At 33.5% G+C, this 17,965-nt stretch overlaps 1 long non-coding RNA gene across 1 annotated transcript; it reads right to left on the minus strand.

Moving 5' to 3' along the window:
• Positions 1-12,505: 12,505 nt before the first annotated feature.
• Positions 12,506-17,380, minus strand: LOC143043328 (uncharacterized). The gene is made up of 3 exons (XR_012968313.1): positions 17,279-17,380; positions 14,149-14,353; positions 12,506-12,742 (listed from the first exon to the last, which is right to left on the minus strand). It is a non-coding gene; the product is annotated as an uncharacterized LOC143043328 (long non-coding RNA).
• Positions 17,381-17,965: the final 585 nt, after the last annotated feature.

The following is a 17,965-nucleotide window of genomic DNA, read 5'->3' on the forward strand; positions in this document are numbered from 1 at the left end:
ATATGAAAAAAACATTACCAAAGGACTTTACTCTAACAAGGAGTTGATTAACGGTTTCGATCATGTTGACCTATTTGTAGACTTGTTTTAAAGATTAGATACCCCACTGAAGATTGTGGCCAAATGTGATTACTTTTTTCAAACGTTGTTACCGAGGAGCAGATTTCTTGAACGAATCACTAAAATTAACAAAAAAGTTAAAAAGTTAAAATGTATTATAAAGAGCAATAATTTTAGAGATATAAGCTAATTACCGAAGTAGATAATCTAATGATGATTGTGGCCAACTGCGATTCAAATGCATTTCAGAGAAGCAGATTTATGTAGACAATCACTGCAAAAAATACAAAAAAATATTAAAAATTAAATACAAAGGTAAAAAATCTCCTAAAAGGGTCGATTGACAATTTTCGTCATTGTGACTTATATGTAGATCTTACTTTTAGTACGGCGGTTTTGTGAAAAATTGTGCACATCCTGCTACAAGCATGAAATTTAGCATAGACCTTACTCAACTATTACTCTTTTATTTCAAATAGGAAGCCATTTGAAAAAAATGTCTCACTCATACATCATACTTATATCAGCCCAATATCGAAGGCTAATGTGTAAAAAGGTGTTAGAATCATGCTTCTATCATAATATTTGGTACAATCCTTTGTGTTTTACTACTTTTGGATACAATTAATAGCTTAGATGTCTTTGATAACCCTACTTCCGATAAAATCCAACATGGCGGATATTGTACAAAAAGAAGGTGATTTTTTTGGGAGGGTAATAAATGTGTTTTAACGTATTGCTACTATCATTACATTGTGCAGGAACCTTTTTTTGGTGCTTCTCACATTGATAAAATGTAAAAGAAATATGTCTTTAAAACCCTTACCTCCGGTAATATCCAAAATGGCTGACATATAATTATCAGTTTCATATTGTAATGTTTAAAATGTAAAGAAAATGTTGGGGTTTTTTCTGTTCATTCAATTTTCGGCTTTAAGTTATTCTCAAAACCACTAATTCTATGCTGTTGTAAATGTTTAAATACAAAGTTAACACTTCCGGTAATAAAAAAACAACAATATGGCGTAAATTTCAAAGATAATGGTGATGTTAGCTAATCAATCAACATTTTAAATGCTAAAGTCACATCTTCAAACGCCATTAATGTCACCAACGCAGTTCCTTTTCCAGAAAAACGTGTTATCTCTTAATGCCTAGTGCATTGGAAAGGTCATGGATAGATATATATCTTAAGCTTTTTCCACTCCCAAATGCAAACCAAAGTCTGTCTGCCCCTGTTTCACGGAATAGCGAAACAACAATGACATCAGTATCGAGTCATGGCATAGTTAAGTCTGTGTTTCACTGCATCAGACACATCGATCTTAATTCTAGTTTCAGTCTCTTCGTGTAAACATGGTGCTAAACTTGAGAAATCATCGAGTGGTGGATAACACTGAACATCCTGAGCATTTGTTGCTACAACTACTTTTTCCTCACAATTTTATTGAGCAAGCTGCTGTGAATGAAAACTTAAAAATTCTTTCTTATTGTCGTCATCTCTCAGAAAACTTTGCCAATTTTTAGGATTTGTTTTACCCTGGATTCGTCTGTGTATTCCCTTTACACTAAATGTAGCTCTTGAGCTTTTAAAATACCAGTATTGTCTTTGTTCGCATCCGAGACTACATCCACTGTTGTTACAGTTTCAAGGTGTTTTCTAACGAGTATGCTGATTGGGTAATATGTCCTTACCTTAATAAAATATCTTGAAAATGTAACAAGAGTGGATGAAGTCTTTGATGAGTATTGTAGTTGTAGCGACAAATGCTCATGATATTATATCTTATCCACCACGTGATGTATTTCAAGTGTAGGACCATGTTCAGATTAAGAGACAGACACTTAAATCATGGTGCATGTGTCTGATGCAGTGAAACACGAACTTAAACGAGTCATGATTAATAGTCGTTACTGATGATGCTTGAAAAGGAAAAAAAGACTGCGTGGGAGACTTTGATGGCATTTGAAGATGTGACTTTAACATAAAGAATGATGATTGATCAGCCTAAATCACCTGGGTTTTACTGTAAGATCGCACAAACTTATGTTAACATTGGTTAACGATGAAAGAAAAAAAGTATTTGCACAAAAGGGAAGGCTAATTAGAATTGAGGCTATTCCCTCAACTTGGTCTAGTCTTTTCAAGCATGTAAAACGTGCAATATACTAATGCAGGTGTTTAGGGGACGAGCTCGGGATTGGCTCTGGTGCTACCCAGTCCAGGCGCTAATGGATAGCGAAGGGACAATTTGGATTCCCTTTAAAAAAACTCTTTCTGTGGCCTCATCATTTTGTCAGAAGCTTGTACATTGTGGATGTAAGAAAGGATGCCGCGGTCATTGTTAATGTGGAAAAAATCTGGTCTCCCGTGCACTGCCTTTTGGCATGTGGTGGTATCTGTGAATAAACATATATTCTGGGCCAAATAGTAGTAGTTTTAAAAATGTTTTAGTACTAAAGTGATTTTATTTTGTTTTAATCAATCTATCCAAAACTCTACATCAAAGAAATGGATTGAGGACTCATCTTTGAAATTTACGCCAAATTTTGACCGGAAGGGTCATCTTTGTATTTAAAAATTTTCAACATGATAAAATCAGTGGCTTTGGGAATAACTTGAAGCCAAAAGTTTAATGACCAGCAAAAAAAAAATCATTTTCTTTACATTTTGAAAAAAATTGAATATTTGAATAATAAATTGATATTTCCATGTCCGCCATTTTGGATTTTACTGGAAGTAAGGATTTTAAAGACATATTTCTTATACATTGTATCCTTCATAAGCACCAAAAAAGGTTCCTGCACAATGTAAAGATAGTAGCAATACGTTAAAAGAGGGACGAAAGATACCAAAGGGACAGTCAAAATCACAAATCTAAAACAAACTGACAACGCCACGGCTAAAAATAAAAAAGACAAACAGAAAAACAACAGCACACACGACACAACACAGAAAACTAAAGAATAAACAACACGAACCCCACCAAAAACCAGGGGTGATCTCAGGCGCTCCGGAAGGGTAAGCAGATCCTGCTCCACATGTGGCACCCGTCGTGTTGCTTAAGTGATTACAAATCGGGTAAATAGTCTAATTCGGTATGTCATATTCATGAAAGGGGAGGGGATTGTAGTTACGACGTAAGGAACATATCCGATATCATTTGTGAAACGGTTATTCCATAACGGTCAACCAACTCGTGATGGCGTCCGTAAAATTTACGAAGGGATGATTTCAACTTCCCCATTTGGAACTCTTGGTTTAATAGCTTCCTTGTGAGCAGCAAACCTCTATCAAGAAAATCATGATAGGAAATGCAAGCACGGGAATATCGTATCAATTGAGAGATATATACCCCGTATGCAGGTGCTGCTGGAATGTTGCTACTTAGAAATGGAAAGTTCACAATTGGAAAGCTGAAATCATCTCTTTTGTCGTAAAGTTTTGTTTTCAACCGACCCTCATTGTCAATTTCTAGATGTAAGTCAAGATATGAAGCCGACTTAACTGTATCTGTAGTATCCTTTATCTCTAGTTAAAACACATTTCAATTACCCTCCCTTAAAAATAGGCCTATTTAAGTATAATGTCCGTCATTGTAGATTTTACCGGATGTAGCGTTTTTGAAACTCTAATCTATATAATATGGGGACGAAGTCCCCAATAACAGTAGAAAATTTAATAAAAAAAAAAAAACGAAATTTTCATTGTACTTATAAAATCAAAATCGTTCAAACTTTTTTACGTCGTGTTTTGAATTCCAGCATCTGCGCAGAAATGTACAATGTATATTAATTTCATTTCTAATAATTCCTTGATATGAAAAAAAAACGTTACCTAATGATAGCCTTTTTTTGTTTACATTGCATATGACGTCATAACTTAAATAACGTCACAACTTAAATCCCAAACAACAGAACCAAAATCGGAAACGTTACGGTATTTCCGTTTTAAAATTAAGATATGTTTAAACTTGAAAAAAAAATCATACAGACTTCGTTCCCTTTCACAGGTAATGCCTGCCTCATATTATGGGGACGAAGTCCCCTATTACGGTAGAAAATTCAATAAAAAAAAAAAAAATCGGGATAATTCCCCAAGTTTTCAATTGTACTTATGAACTCAAAATCGTTCAAATTTTTTGTTGTCGCGTTTTTGAATTCCCAGATTTGCGCAGATATCTACTTCTTTGCATGAAACTTTGAATAAAAAGTACATTTATCAGTCCAAGAAAAGAAAGCAAAACTAATTCCTTTTTAAAAATTGTTTGTTATAGAAAAAAAAAACGTTACCTGATGACTGCGTTTCTTTGTTTACATTGAATATAACGTCACAATTTAAATAACGTCACAAATAAAATTCCTAACAACAGAACCAAAATCGGAAAGGTTACGGTATTTCCGTTTCTCTTTTTAACATGTTTGATTTAAAAAAATAAATCATACAGACTTCGTCCCCATTCACTGGTAATGCCTGCCTCATATTATGGGGACAAAGTCCCCAATAACGGTAGAAAAATCAATATTAAAAAAAAAATAAAAATAAAAAAAAATCGGGAATATTTCCCGAATTTTTCATTCTACTAATGAACTCAAAATCGTTAACTTTTTTTCAGATCTACTTCCTGTTCCTGTCTTGTTTGCGTGAGACTTTGAATAAATCGTATATATATCAACATATCAACAAATATAGGACGGAATTCAACACCCAATCATTTTTAATAATTGTTTGACATGAAAAAAACGTAACCTGATAACAGCGTTTCTTTGTTTACATTGAATATGACGTCATGACTTAGATTACGTCACAACTCAGTCCCTTACAACAGAACCAATATCGGAAACGTTACGTTATTTCGATTTCTTTTATCAACATGTTTGAATTAAAAAAAAATGAATACAGACTTCGTCCCCATTTACAGGTAATGCCTGCCTCATATTATATCAAAAAGTAGTACATAACAAAGGTTTGTACCAAATATTATGCTAGTAGCATGATAATAACACCTTTTCACATAATAGCCTTCGATATTTGGCGGATTTAAGTATGATGTCCGCCATTTTGGATTTTACCGGGAGTGAGACATTTTTTTTAAAGGCCTCCCTACCTAAAATAAAAGAGTAATAGTTGAAGAAGGTCTATACCAAATTTCATGCTTGTAGCAGGATGTGCACAATTCGTCTGAAATATGCTTGTACCCGCCGGACTATTTGCTGACCATTATTACTGTTGATATTTTATCTACATCTAAAAAAGTATTAAAGATAAGAACCCAAAACTGCAAAGTTGCCCTAAAAATTACCAATGCAAGAGCTGATTCGTAACAAAACGCAACAAGAAAAGCATCTGTAAATGGCCATTACTCCAAAAGTTTCAGAGGAGAAGTTCTTTTTAAGTAGATGATGACGAACGAAATAAAAAAAAAGTTTTCAGGGAAACTTTCATTTTTCAAAATTTTCAAGGATCCATGAATAACGTAACGAATTTACGTGAACGCATATATCTGGAAACAATTCATAACATAAGGGTTTCAGTTAGAAAATATTGCATTTAAATGTTTATTACGAGTGAATGATTAATGAAAAATGAGAATTTATTATCGTCTCATAACTAGTATTGCCAGAAAAATATAGGGTGTATTCATACTAACAGTATTGTATTCCAAGGTCTATAATTATGGTCGAGGAAATCTGTAATTACACGAATCAACTAATTTCGTTACTGAGTTTATGTCACAATCAATTCAAAATTATATTGAATTAGTCTCGGTTATTGTATAGAAAGGTATATACTATGACAATTAGAGCGAGGGGCTGTGCCCCAAGCTCTTATTTTCATAGTATATACCTTTCTATACAATATCCAATTTAGCAACATATTTACAACTTGAGTAATCCTGTAATTAGTCTATTGATATGTTTTGGCTGACTGGATGTAGCTCATTTACGTAGTTTTGTAAATCTACTCACTTTAATATCATTGTAAAAATGGGATTTCAAAAGGTTCTTGACTTTAGAATGTAAAGAAGGTAGCTGCTGGTGTAAGTATGTTTATTGATATGAACGAAGAGTTGTTTTACTGTACATGTACTTATTTACATGGTAAGATGACAAAATGAATTGACCAAGAGCAGACAATTCTTAAACTGCAGTGACAGCTTTACATTCTTGAAAACATTTTTTTAATTTCACATAAAACCTAAAACTAGCTTTTGAATGAGTACAAACAGTTGGATACCCCTCCCACATCTTTGGTTGAAACACCTTTTAAAAATGGCTGGAAATGCCCCTGGTATGTACCCATAGGTAGTCTAGTAGATAGTTTATATGCATGAAATATTTGTCACTGGACATTAGGCAACCAATTATCTACCAATTTATGACTAAATATATCAAATTGCTTTATTAGTAATTTCCCTTCAAAAGATTCATGGTTGACTCTTTTTGTGTACAAAGTAATTGCATGGAAGATAAAGGATTACAAATTTTAGATTGAGTTGTACTTTAATCAAGGTATAAAGCACCATTATTATTACTCTTTATTTAAATGAAAGAAACTTTTTTAATTGTCAAAACAAAATTTACATCAAAAGATTGATTAGTAGGATATTAAAAATCTGTTTGAAAACTAATTACAAACTATTTAGTTAAATTTGGAACACATCATTTATTTCAAAATAGCCAGTAGCAATTTTTGTTCTAATATCTTGATTACAATACAATGAAATCTTACCCTTGTGGTCATTCATGCGTAGTTACTTAGTACACGGAAAAAGTATGTACTATGAAAATTAGAAGGCAAATTCAAGCAATTTGATTGGACGAGAAGTTGTAAGTATGTGCTAAAGGATCTTGGATGTAATGTAGTAAATAAAATGTTTAACTCGTCATTTTAGTATAAACAGAGTGCTGTTATCTTAGGTATTTACTTCTTGATTTTAAATTGACTTATCCTACTTCCAATTTCCCGTGGTGAGCAGAGGACAACAGTCATATACATGTTATGATTGACAATTCATATCATGTTTACAACTGGCTAACGGAAAAGTAAATTATGATAAATGAAAAATAACACTCAACTGTAATTTACCTGTAAAACATCGGCGCAAATGCAAAACGCCGATTTGTTAATTTTACTGTTTTCTTTGGGTAACATGTTTATGGCCTAATTAACACCTTTGATGGTCTTAAATCTGTCGATCACTTTATCTCGAGTAATAAGTGTGGTCATTACGATTTACTTTATTTTTTTTAGAAAACTAAAATCCACAAATTTAAAAACCCACGAACATGTAAATTTTGCTCAAAGCACGAAAATTGACAGCCACGAATTAAATTACTTTCACAATATTATATCGCTACATTACTGCATGCGTACACTATTTATAAAATGTATCCATAATTTTTGAACAAAACATAATTCGTTAGTGCAATTGAAATAACAAGTTTCTTATAAAACTATATACAATCTTAATTAGTGTTTGAAGAACGAACGAGTGCTTCGTGTATATAATATGTAAATTCCTATATATTCCTCACCAGTCAACAAACATCTCACAAAAAAGAAATGATCTGATAGACATCAATATTGTTAACTATTTCAAAGCCATTGAACCCTGCCCTTAAGACTGCGAAATAGTCGTCAAACTGATATAATACAGAAAATATCATTATTTCATCACGAGTAATTCTTATCAAAATTACTTAAGCAGAAAACTTCTTGCTAACTTATTTAAAGAGACTGGACCATGACCTAGGTGACAGGGCCTCAAAACAGTTCTCAAACTGATATGTTCTGACAGCAATAGATAGTATGATTAGTCTATTGCAAATAGTTTGTTTCAAACCGACTTCTGCAGAAAACTTAACAATTGTTGACGTCTCTGTCGCCATCGGAAAAGCAACACATATTTCTTATTTACCACTTTCGTCGCTGGCGAGATAAATACACACATGCAAAGGATTTGAAGTTTAACAGCATGTTTGTAAATCAAGAATAAATATTTTTTGAAACTCAGATGAACCCTTGTCCTACATCGAAATGTGTAAAGTAGTGATATATATGTATCTCCTTGTTCGAACTGTCATTGATCACTGTTGTCAATTTCTTGTTGTTTAAAGGCTATTTCTTGATATGTTATAAAATGTCATATATAGATGAGTAATCAGCTTTCACAGCTATTACCCAAGGTAACCTTCTCTTTCTTGTGCACATGATTAAAATGAAACAACCATGAATCATTGCCGATTCAGCACTTTGCACATGGACATCTCTTCATAAAGTTCACAATAAACATAAAAGCTCTGTACACTGAAAAACTGTTTATTTTTGCAATATATCACACCGTGAGATTCATATTTTAAAGGACAGTAAACTATATAGAAAATAAGTAGTAAAGAAAAGCCTTGACAGCAAAACTAACACTCCACAAATTTTTCTTCTTCAAATTGATGACTTTTTAACGAGAGCTAAGCTTTCCCGAAAAATCATTGAGCTAATTTTCAGATAACAAAATGCTCATTCATATGTGATGGACAACAACTGTGTGTGGATTTATTTGTTTTTGTTTGTTTTTTTGTCTTTTTACTTAACAAACATAATTGAAGGTCAGATGACAAAATTAAAGCACTTTTTGTAATCTGCATCCTTGGTGCGAGTACCTAGTGTAACAATTATATAACTCCCATTAATCCTGATTTCAAAATTGTACATTTAAATTAAATTGAAAATTATCTGTTCTTATCAAATAGGCTGTGTGTTCAAATGCATTATTATGTACTAAGGGGAATAACATCTATCAAAAATGATTTTTTTTGCCATAAATTATGTAATCTTTTTGAAATAATATCAAACTTTTAAATTACGTTAGCTTTTTGCTTTGTTTTTATTAATAAAATTTTTTTTTTATCAAATACACTTTTAATGTTAAACAGTCCATCGCTATGTACCATTTGAATGTTGGGAACTAAATAAATTTACAGTGGTCTGGTTTGTTGATCTTGTATTGCTATTAAGAGTCTCTCCCACTATATTGGCAACTTTTAATAACATAAAAGTTATCGAAAAACTGGTCATTATCGTGATATATGGACTGCCCACAGGACAGTGGTATTGACTTAGACAGTGATAATGACTGAGCCAAAGGCGAGGTCATTATCGCTGTCACAGTCAATACCACTGTCCTATGGGCAGTTCATGTACCACGATAATGACCAGTTCTTCAATGATTATATTTTTATTTCATGGAGGGACCATGGTTTTACAAATTATCATAACTTAAAAGTTTTTAAAGCAGACTTCAGTTATTATACGATTTTTTAGTATAGCAAAGAGTAAAGACTAGTCGTAGTAGTACATATAACTAAGGTTATTGCCATTCATTCAAGTGCAATTTTTCAGTATATGAAATATTCTAACATGACGTCCTTCAAACGCTTTGAGTACACACCCGTGGTAAAATATGAATATATTGCCAGTGCTGTTCCGATTGTACTCCCACGTCATATGCTTTTTTATGAATGAGATACCCGACGTCATAGAACAATGACGTTAGAATGTAAGCATTTTACGGGAAAATACACGCTTGTGAATCCGAAAATCATCACAAGGAAACATACACAAATGATGCTAAAATGTGGCAAAAGCCCTTTATTGTACATCATATAAGACATATAAATAAATTATCATTCAAATTCATCCAAAGCTGTCTAAATACATTATTTTAAATAGTTTAAGCATGTCACTAATGCAGTTTGCTCCGTTCTTTTACGCTAGTTTATTAGTGCGTTTATTTATGGGAACGGCAAATATTTGCCTACACCTAGAGCGCTTCGATCCAAAAGAATTGCCGTATGTGTCCTATCAGAATCGAAATAATTCATGGGGGCTTGAATATATCTAGATTTTACCACGGGTTGTCCCTTTATGCCGATATTTTACCCCTCGCTATCGCTCAGGGGTAAAATATTTGTCATAAAGGGCCAACCCGTGGTAAAATCACGATATATTCAAGCCCCCATGAATTATTTCTTAAATATTGTTTTATATCGGTTGAGAATAAGCGTAATTATTTTATTGGATAAAAAGGGGTCAAATTACATTCTTTATTCTTCAGTAAAAATTTCCATCGGTCATTAAAAAAACGGACCGGAACACCGGTCGTTAACAGACTTTTACATGAAAATGACCGGTGGGGCATGGTTTGTTCGGCTTAGTCATTATCGCTGTCTCAATCCATATATCACGATAATGACCAGCTTTTCAATAACTATTATACTAGAGATAAAATACTAAGTAAAGTTTTCTATAATTTTATGATTCATGAAAACACATTGTAAACAATTTTACAACTTGAATGGAAAATTGAAAACAGGAAAATGTTTTTTTATTAAAAGGGACATCTCTCTTAACAAAGAACCCACACCTCATCAGTCGTTAACAGAGAAACCACGCCCCAACGGTCATTAACATGTACAATTGTTCGTTAACAACCGGTTTTCTGGTCCGTTTTGTACTGTTAATGACTGGTGGAATTTATTACTGACGAATACAGAATGTCATGTGGACCCTTTTATCCAATAAGAGAAGCTAATTCACAACCGATATGAAATAACTTATTTTATCTTTTTTGTCATTTTTGCTTATTTGAGTTTCTATCTATCTATCATTATTTTAAGCATATAAGGGCCATGCACCAATACGGTTTTTTTCCGTATTGACGCTGTTCGAAAAGAAATATTTACTTTTGATTTATCGACAGTGGAACGTTTTCAATATTGCACATGCTGATGTATCCGTTTTAGGGCTTCTTTAAAAAAAATGTCTGATATAAAAAGGATTTCATAGACTTGGAATATTAATTTGTTCACTCTACTTGGAGGTGTGTCTATCTGGAAGGTTGTCTAGATTTGCAAACGTTATAAATAACAGATAAATTAAATGCATTTTTGAAAACAGCGTGTAGGTTACAAGAGCGATTATTTGTTTACCTTTCCCCCCGAGATGGTACTCAGAATATAATTTTTAATCCTTTACGGCTTTTGATTGGATGATACAGGATACGAATAATTGAGCTCTTGTAACCTTAATGAATATTGTTAAGTAAAACAAATCGTGCACATTGAAGATTAACAGGCGATATCTTTTTGCGCCAAAAATGAACTCATTTGAACCACAACTAATTTGCGCAAATGGTACCTCTGCAGCGCCACTTCAATATCAAAGTATTAGGCATCATTTGCGGCAATAACAACATCATCTGATTGCGCAAATTGTATGTATATATTTATTTTTACTTGTATGTGTCAACTAAATGAATTGACTTTGCTTCCCACTCCAGATTTTTTTTCTTCAAAATTTTCTTTTCAATTTTGAAGAGCTCTGAATGGATTATTCGAAAAGGTCGCTCAGATAACATATCCGTTGCTTTCCTTTGCATGCTGTTCTTAAATCTGTCTTTCTAGTTTCGGAGTATTACTATTGGTAGTTTTATGTATATTATTTAAACGCCTAGCACAACTCAACTAACTCTGGATCTCTCTAATTTCTCAATTTCTTCCTAAAGCCCCGGTCACATCAGATCGTACGATTTTTTGTCGTGGAAGATCTATTAAATAGTTTTGGGCTGTTGTCATGGGATGCGCGAGTTACTATTGTGTCACTGTCGTGCCACTGTCGTACGACTGTCGTACGACTGTCGCACAACAGTCGTGGGTCACTCGCGGGTTTGACTCCGAACTACTAGGATATAAAGAAGGCCCGATTTATTGAGTAAGTGATGCAAGGGCGACTCTCAGCAAAAGCTCTTGAAACATGCCAGGCTCGATTCTCATGAATCCATCGAAATCACCGGCAGATTTCCGGTTCAACTTTTCATCAGTGTACTTTACTGCCTAAACATCAGTCGCAGTTCGATCCATGGCCTAACCCACCAGCGTCTAGCGTTTCGCTGATTCCTATGCTGTTCACGGGCTCGCATAATTGTAGTCCCATGGGATATTTGTTGTCCCATGGGACAAAAAAAATCCCATGGGACTGTAATTATCCCATGGGATTTTTAATATCCCATGGGACAAATTAAAATCCTATGGGATTCAAGTTTTAAATATATAGATATAAATATACAGTAAAAGTATGTTACAATGTATTCTATTTGGTAGTAAATTGTTATAAGATGAATCTTTTTAATTGAATATCTTTTTTTCTTTGGAAATGTTAATTCAACATATTAATTCAACATATTGTTCTGTAACTGTTCAAAACTAAACTTTTAAACAACAAAGCAGATAATGTAAGTATCAATATAATTATGTTTACTTTCTTGAAACACAATTATTTACCATTTGAAATCAATGAGAAGCTCTATTTTTAGGGTTAACATACTAAAATGTACTAAGAGCTATTTAAGTAAATCTATTTTGTTCACAATATCCCTCCCCACAAAACATTAATAGTTTCTTATCATCCAGCATTGTTTGATGGTATCTATATAGTCCACTTTTTGGTCATTCAGCATAGAACTTTGACATTATTGTGGTTTCAATATCTTTTGGTATTTAAAAGAACTTCAAATCATTGACTGAGTGATGAAAATAATAACTGATCCAACTTTTGTCTTTGAATTTATTCTTGTCATGTATCTATGTTTTCTCCATTTATTCTAGGTGATGAATTTCAATCCTTCTGAAAAAGAGAAGTTATGTATTATACAAAATTGTTTGCATACATGTAGCAATAATATCATTTTCAGTAAAAATAGCTATGCGGTATGGATTTAACTGAATGTTAAAGGTTGTCCAGTGTCATCAGTTGCTAACCTACTACATCCTTTGGTCTCTGATGGAGAGTTGTCAAATTAGCAATATACCACATCTTCCTATTCTTATATTTTATAACAATCAATTAATTTATTCTTCTTTATAACATTTGGGTATTTTCCCAAGTTATATATATAATATATATATAAAGATCAATGTTAAAACTTTAGGCAACTATAATAACATTCCATTATTCACAAGAATTTGAAATATATTATACAAAATGCAGACAACAGAAACAATATTTCTTTACGCTTTTAAAGTTCTGACAGATTTCAGATTTTGTTTTATTTCAATGAAAAAATACCTTTGGATATATTGGAAATTATAACATTGATACAAAACATTATATTGTTTTATCCTTATTTTTTGTGTTGTTGGCTTGCCTTCTCATTTTAATATACATTTATACATACATCAATAATCTTCTTCTTTGTCAAATGTAAAAATGGGATATTTTTGATTTGGATAATCTCAAAACATTATAGTTCTATCGAATAACTTATTACCAAGTTAAAAAAAAAAACAATGTGTTTGATATTAATTTTAAGTCATGTACAAATGTTCCAGATCATATCAGTTTTTGGACCGTACGTTTACGGTCCGGAACATAAAAGTATACACTTACAGTCCCACCATATGCATACAGTCAGACCATTTTAGTATACTTGTAGTATAAAAAAGAAGATGTGGTATGATTGCCAATGAGACAACTATCCACAAAAGACCAAAATGACACAGACATTAACAACTATAGGTCACCGTACGGCCTTCAACAATGAGCAAAGCCCATACCGCATAGTCAGCTAAAATAGGCCCCAATAAGACAATGTAAAACAATTCAAACGAGAAAACTAACGGCCTTATTTATGTAAAAAAAAGTGTCTAGTACCAGCTCAACCAAACATGTGTTTTTATTTCAACTGCAAACTTTTTGTATTAATCTATTAAAGATTTCAGTTATGTTGATCTGTACTGTACATTTGTTTCTAATAAACTTGACCAACTTCTTAAAATTGGGCAGACTGTACGTACAGTCCAAATACTCATATGTTCTGGAACATAAACATGATTAACAAGCATTTTCCAGGATGTCATGCTAAAATCCCATTAATATTAGTACTAAATTTTGAGTATAAACATGTAAATCCACAAGTTACTTACTGAAATCCATTGTGAACACTCACCAAAAACTTAAAGAGGATACAATTTAGAGAAAAGACTGAACAGATGAATGCACTAACACTATTAAAATAGGAGCATAAAACTTACCGAAAACAAGATGTTTTACATTTATCCTTCAGGAGCAGGATAATTGAAAAGTTTTTTTTTCTTTCTCTGCCATCCATCATATAAACTTTAAATTCATTCATGCAAAATATGAAAATCTGCAAAGGTAGGACCTTTCAAGAACCTCAGCTTATCCACATTTTGAATTTTGAACTGCAATATTTGTCCTTTTCATCTTGCTGACAACCTAAACATAAAACAAGAGGCTGTCACAACGACAGCAAACCGGATTTATTAACATTTATTTGTGTCCTGGCAATATCACAAGAACCATTACTGATGAATGGTGAAAGTGAAAATCGTCAATATCAAATTTGACCTCCATTTTGTCATCAGTATCAACATATTAAAATTTGAAAAGCTTAGATTGAATGGTTCATGAGTAAATGCAACAACCTGAATGGAAACGCCATTTTACGATCTTTCAAGAACCAGAACTCCTGAACAACGGTAAAAGTCAAAATCGTCATTATTGAACTTGACCTCCATTTTGTCATCAGTAACAACATATTAAAATTTCAAAAGCTTTGGTAGAACAGTTCATGAGAAAATGCACGGACACGACGGGAAACTCCATTTTTCAATCTTTCAAGAACCATAACTCCTGAACGGTAAAAGTCAAATTCGTCATTATTGAACTTGACCTCCATTCTTTCATTAGTAACAACATATTAAAATTTGGGAAGCTTTGGTAGAACAGTTCATGCGTAAATGCACGGACAACTCCATTTTTCAATCTTTCAAGAACCATAACTCCTGAACGGTAAAAGTCAAAATCGCCATTATTGAACTTGACCTTCATTTAGTTGTCAGTAACAACATATTAAAATTTTAAAAGCTTTGGTTGAACGGTTCATGAGTTAATGCACGGACAACATTTGATTGCCGCCCGCCCGACTGCCCGACCGCCCGCCCGCCCGCCCGGCCGCCCGCCGTACATCCCCAAATCAATAACCGACATTTTTGTCACAAAAATCCGGTTAAAAATGATAAAAACATAATTCTAGATTACTTTGTGTTTTTCTTTTTGTTGGTACAAACAATTATCCCAACTTAAAAACAAAAACATCATCACAAAAAAGGAGGTCATAATAACCTCCAAAATATTTAAACAAACCGAAATTAATACTTGATTAAGATCTTGTCATAAATTAATAGCATTGATACTCTTATTTTTGAAGACCATTTATGTCTTTTGCATACTTATATTCCTTTGTACAAGAGTATGCATATTAAGATTGATTCTAAGGACTTTAATGTTACATGTAAATAAGCATGATTAGTTTTACAGTTTCTCAGCTCTATGTGTACATTTTGAGAGAATCTTGCAATACTGTTAATTCTGATATTCAGAACTTATTGTGAGGTTTTTATTAATGCAACTGAGAGCGGTATCTCAGTCGCGTTTAGGATACATATTAATGAGCTGAAGACCAGTGCCGAAATTTTCTCATTGCATTGAAGACCCATACATGTAGGTGACCTTTGGCCGTTGTCTGCTCTTTGGTTGGGTTGTTTTCTTTTTGTCAAATTCCCAGTTTCCACTCTATAACATGTATGCAGATTTTTCTTATCATACAATTTTCAATCATGCAATTTTGTCCATTATTGAAAATAAGCAAAAAATAAATGCACAAAAAATTTAACATTGTTATTAAAGCCTTTTTTTAAATTCAAAACAGTTGCCTACACTGTTAATTTTCTTGTTTGATTTATTTCATATTTATAAAGCCTTTATAGCTAGCTAGATGGTATGCTGGGCGGATCCAGACATCTTAAAAAGGGGGGTTCCCAACCCAAGACAAAGGGGATGATCCCATATTCATTTGATTTGTTTTATTGTCTCATACAAGAATAAATACGGTTTAAGGGTGGAGATCAGGGATCCGGAATTTTTTTAACTAACCACTGGGGATCTCAACCATTTAAAAGTTTTTCAAACATAGGGGGGTGGGGGTGACCCCCATGGACTCTCCCTAGATTTCATTTGATGTGTTTTTTGTTCCATACAAGAATATATATATGGTTTAGGGGTGGGGATCTTGATAGTTTACAAGTTTTCAAACTAGAGGGGGTGGGGTGACCCCCTAGGGACTTCCCTTTTATTTTATTTCATTAATTTTATTGTCCCCTACAAGAATATATATGGTTTAGAGATGGGGATCTGGATCATTCACAAGATAATAGCACATTCTCAAATTGAACAGGGTGGGGTAACCCCCAGGGACTTCCCTTTAATTACATTTGATTAGTTTTATTGTCCCACATAAGAATATATGGTATAGGGGTGGGGTGATCCCCTGGGACTTCCCTTTTATTTCATTTCATTAATTTTATTGTCCCCTACAAGAATATATATGGTTTAGGGGTGGGGATCTGGATCGTTCACAAGATAATAGCACATTCTCAAATTGAACAGGGTGGGGTAACCCAAGGGACCTCCCTTCATTTCATTTGATTTGTTTTATCGTCCCATTCAAGAATATATATGGTTTAGGGGTGGGGATCTGGACCGTTTACAAGATAATAGCATATTCTCAAATTGAGGGGGTTTGGATTACCTCCCATGGACTCACCCTCCTTTCTTTTTTCCCCCAAAAATACCCTTTAATAGACCCCAATGCAAAGATAATTTACATTAATTTCCCTTGATTTACACTTTAGAATATTACAGGTGGAAAGCTTTTAAGATAATACAACTGAAGACCACGCCCACCAACTGCCTAAGAGGGGCTTGTATATATTTTCCAAAAAGGGGGCCCTGAACTCCTGATCAGCCCTGAACCCCCCCCCCTTTTTTTCCTCATATCAATCACCCTGATATAAGTTGTTTTTTCACTTACAATAGGAATGGTTTGAATTCCCCAATAATTCTAATATACCATTAATATCAACATATTTCATTTTTAAATCTGACAAATGAAGGGCAAAAGTTTTCTATGGGTAGAAATGGATAATAGTTAATACAGTACTATAAATTTGGGAAGCTTTCAAATTCACACCATGCCGGTGGCTGTGTTCAAAGTGCTAGGTTTGATCACCCTCGTTGTTTGTGGACTAACGATTTAGGCCTGTGGTGGATAACAGTGTGCGTGCGTTATTTTTTCTATACCTTCTTAATCAATATTTTCATATACTGACGGCAAGTGTTGTAATGTATCAATGTCTTATTTGAGACCAACGTGCTATTTACATGTGCGATAGAGAATGCAGGGGAAGGAAACTTGTCAATTATGACAATGTTTATCTTTAACCCAAAATAAAATAAGGTCACAGGCACTTGTTTCTATCCATTGGAAGAACCACTATCAACGTATATTTACGAGCACTTGTTTCTATCCATTGGAAGAACCACTATCAACGTATATTTACGAGCACTTGTTTCTATCCATTGGAAGAACCACTATCAACGTATATTTACGTTGATAGTGGTTCTTCCAATGGATAGAAACAGTAAATATACGTTGATAGTGGTTCTTCCAATGGATAGAAACAAGTGCTCGTAAATATACGTTGATAGTGGTTCTTCCAATGGATAGAAACAAGTGCTCGTAAATATACGTTGATAGTGGTTCTTCCAATGGATAGAAACAAGTGCTCGTAAATATACGTTGATAGTGGTTCTTCCAATGGATAGAAACAAGTGCCTGCGAATAAGGTGCCGTAAAATTAACCTTGGGTAATCCTCAAATTGATGCAAAAGGGTTACGGGCTGTCTTTGTCTCAAACTAACTCGGCAGCGTCAAATAACAGTTGAGGTAAGGATGGTCTCGGGGTGGGGGGGGGGGTCTTTTTTTCT

Source organism: Mytilus galloprovincialis, chromosome 8 (assembly GCF_965363235.1).
Source record: "Mytilus galloprovincialis chromosome 8, xbMytGall1.hap1.1, whole genome shotgun sequence".
Taxonomy (NCBI): domain Eukaryota; kingdom Metazoa; phylum Mollusca; class Bivalvia; order Mytilida; family Mytilidae; genus Mytilus; species Mytilus galloprovincialis.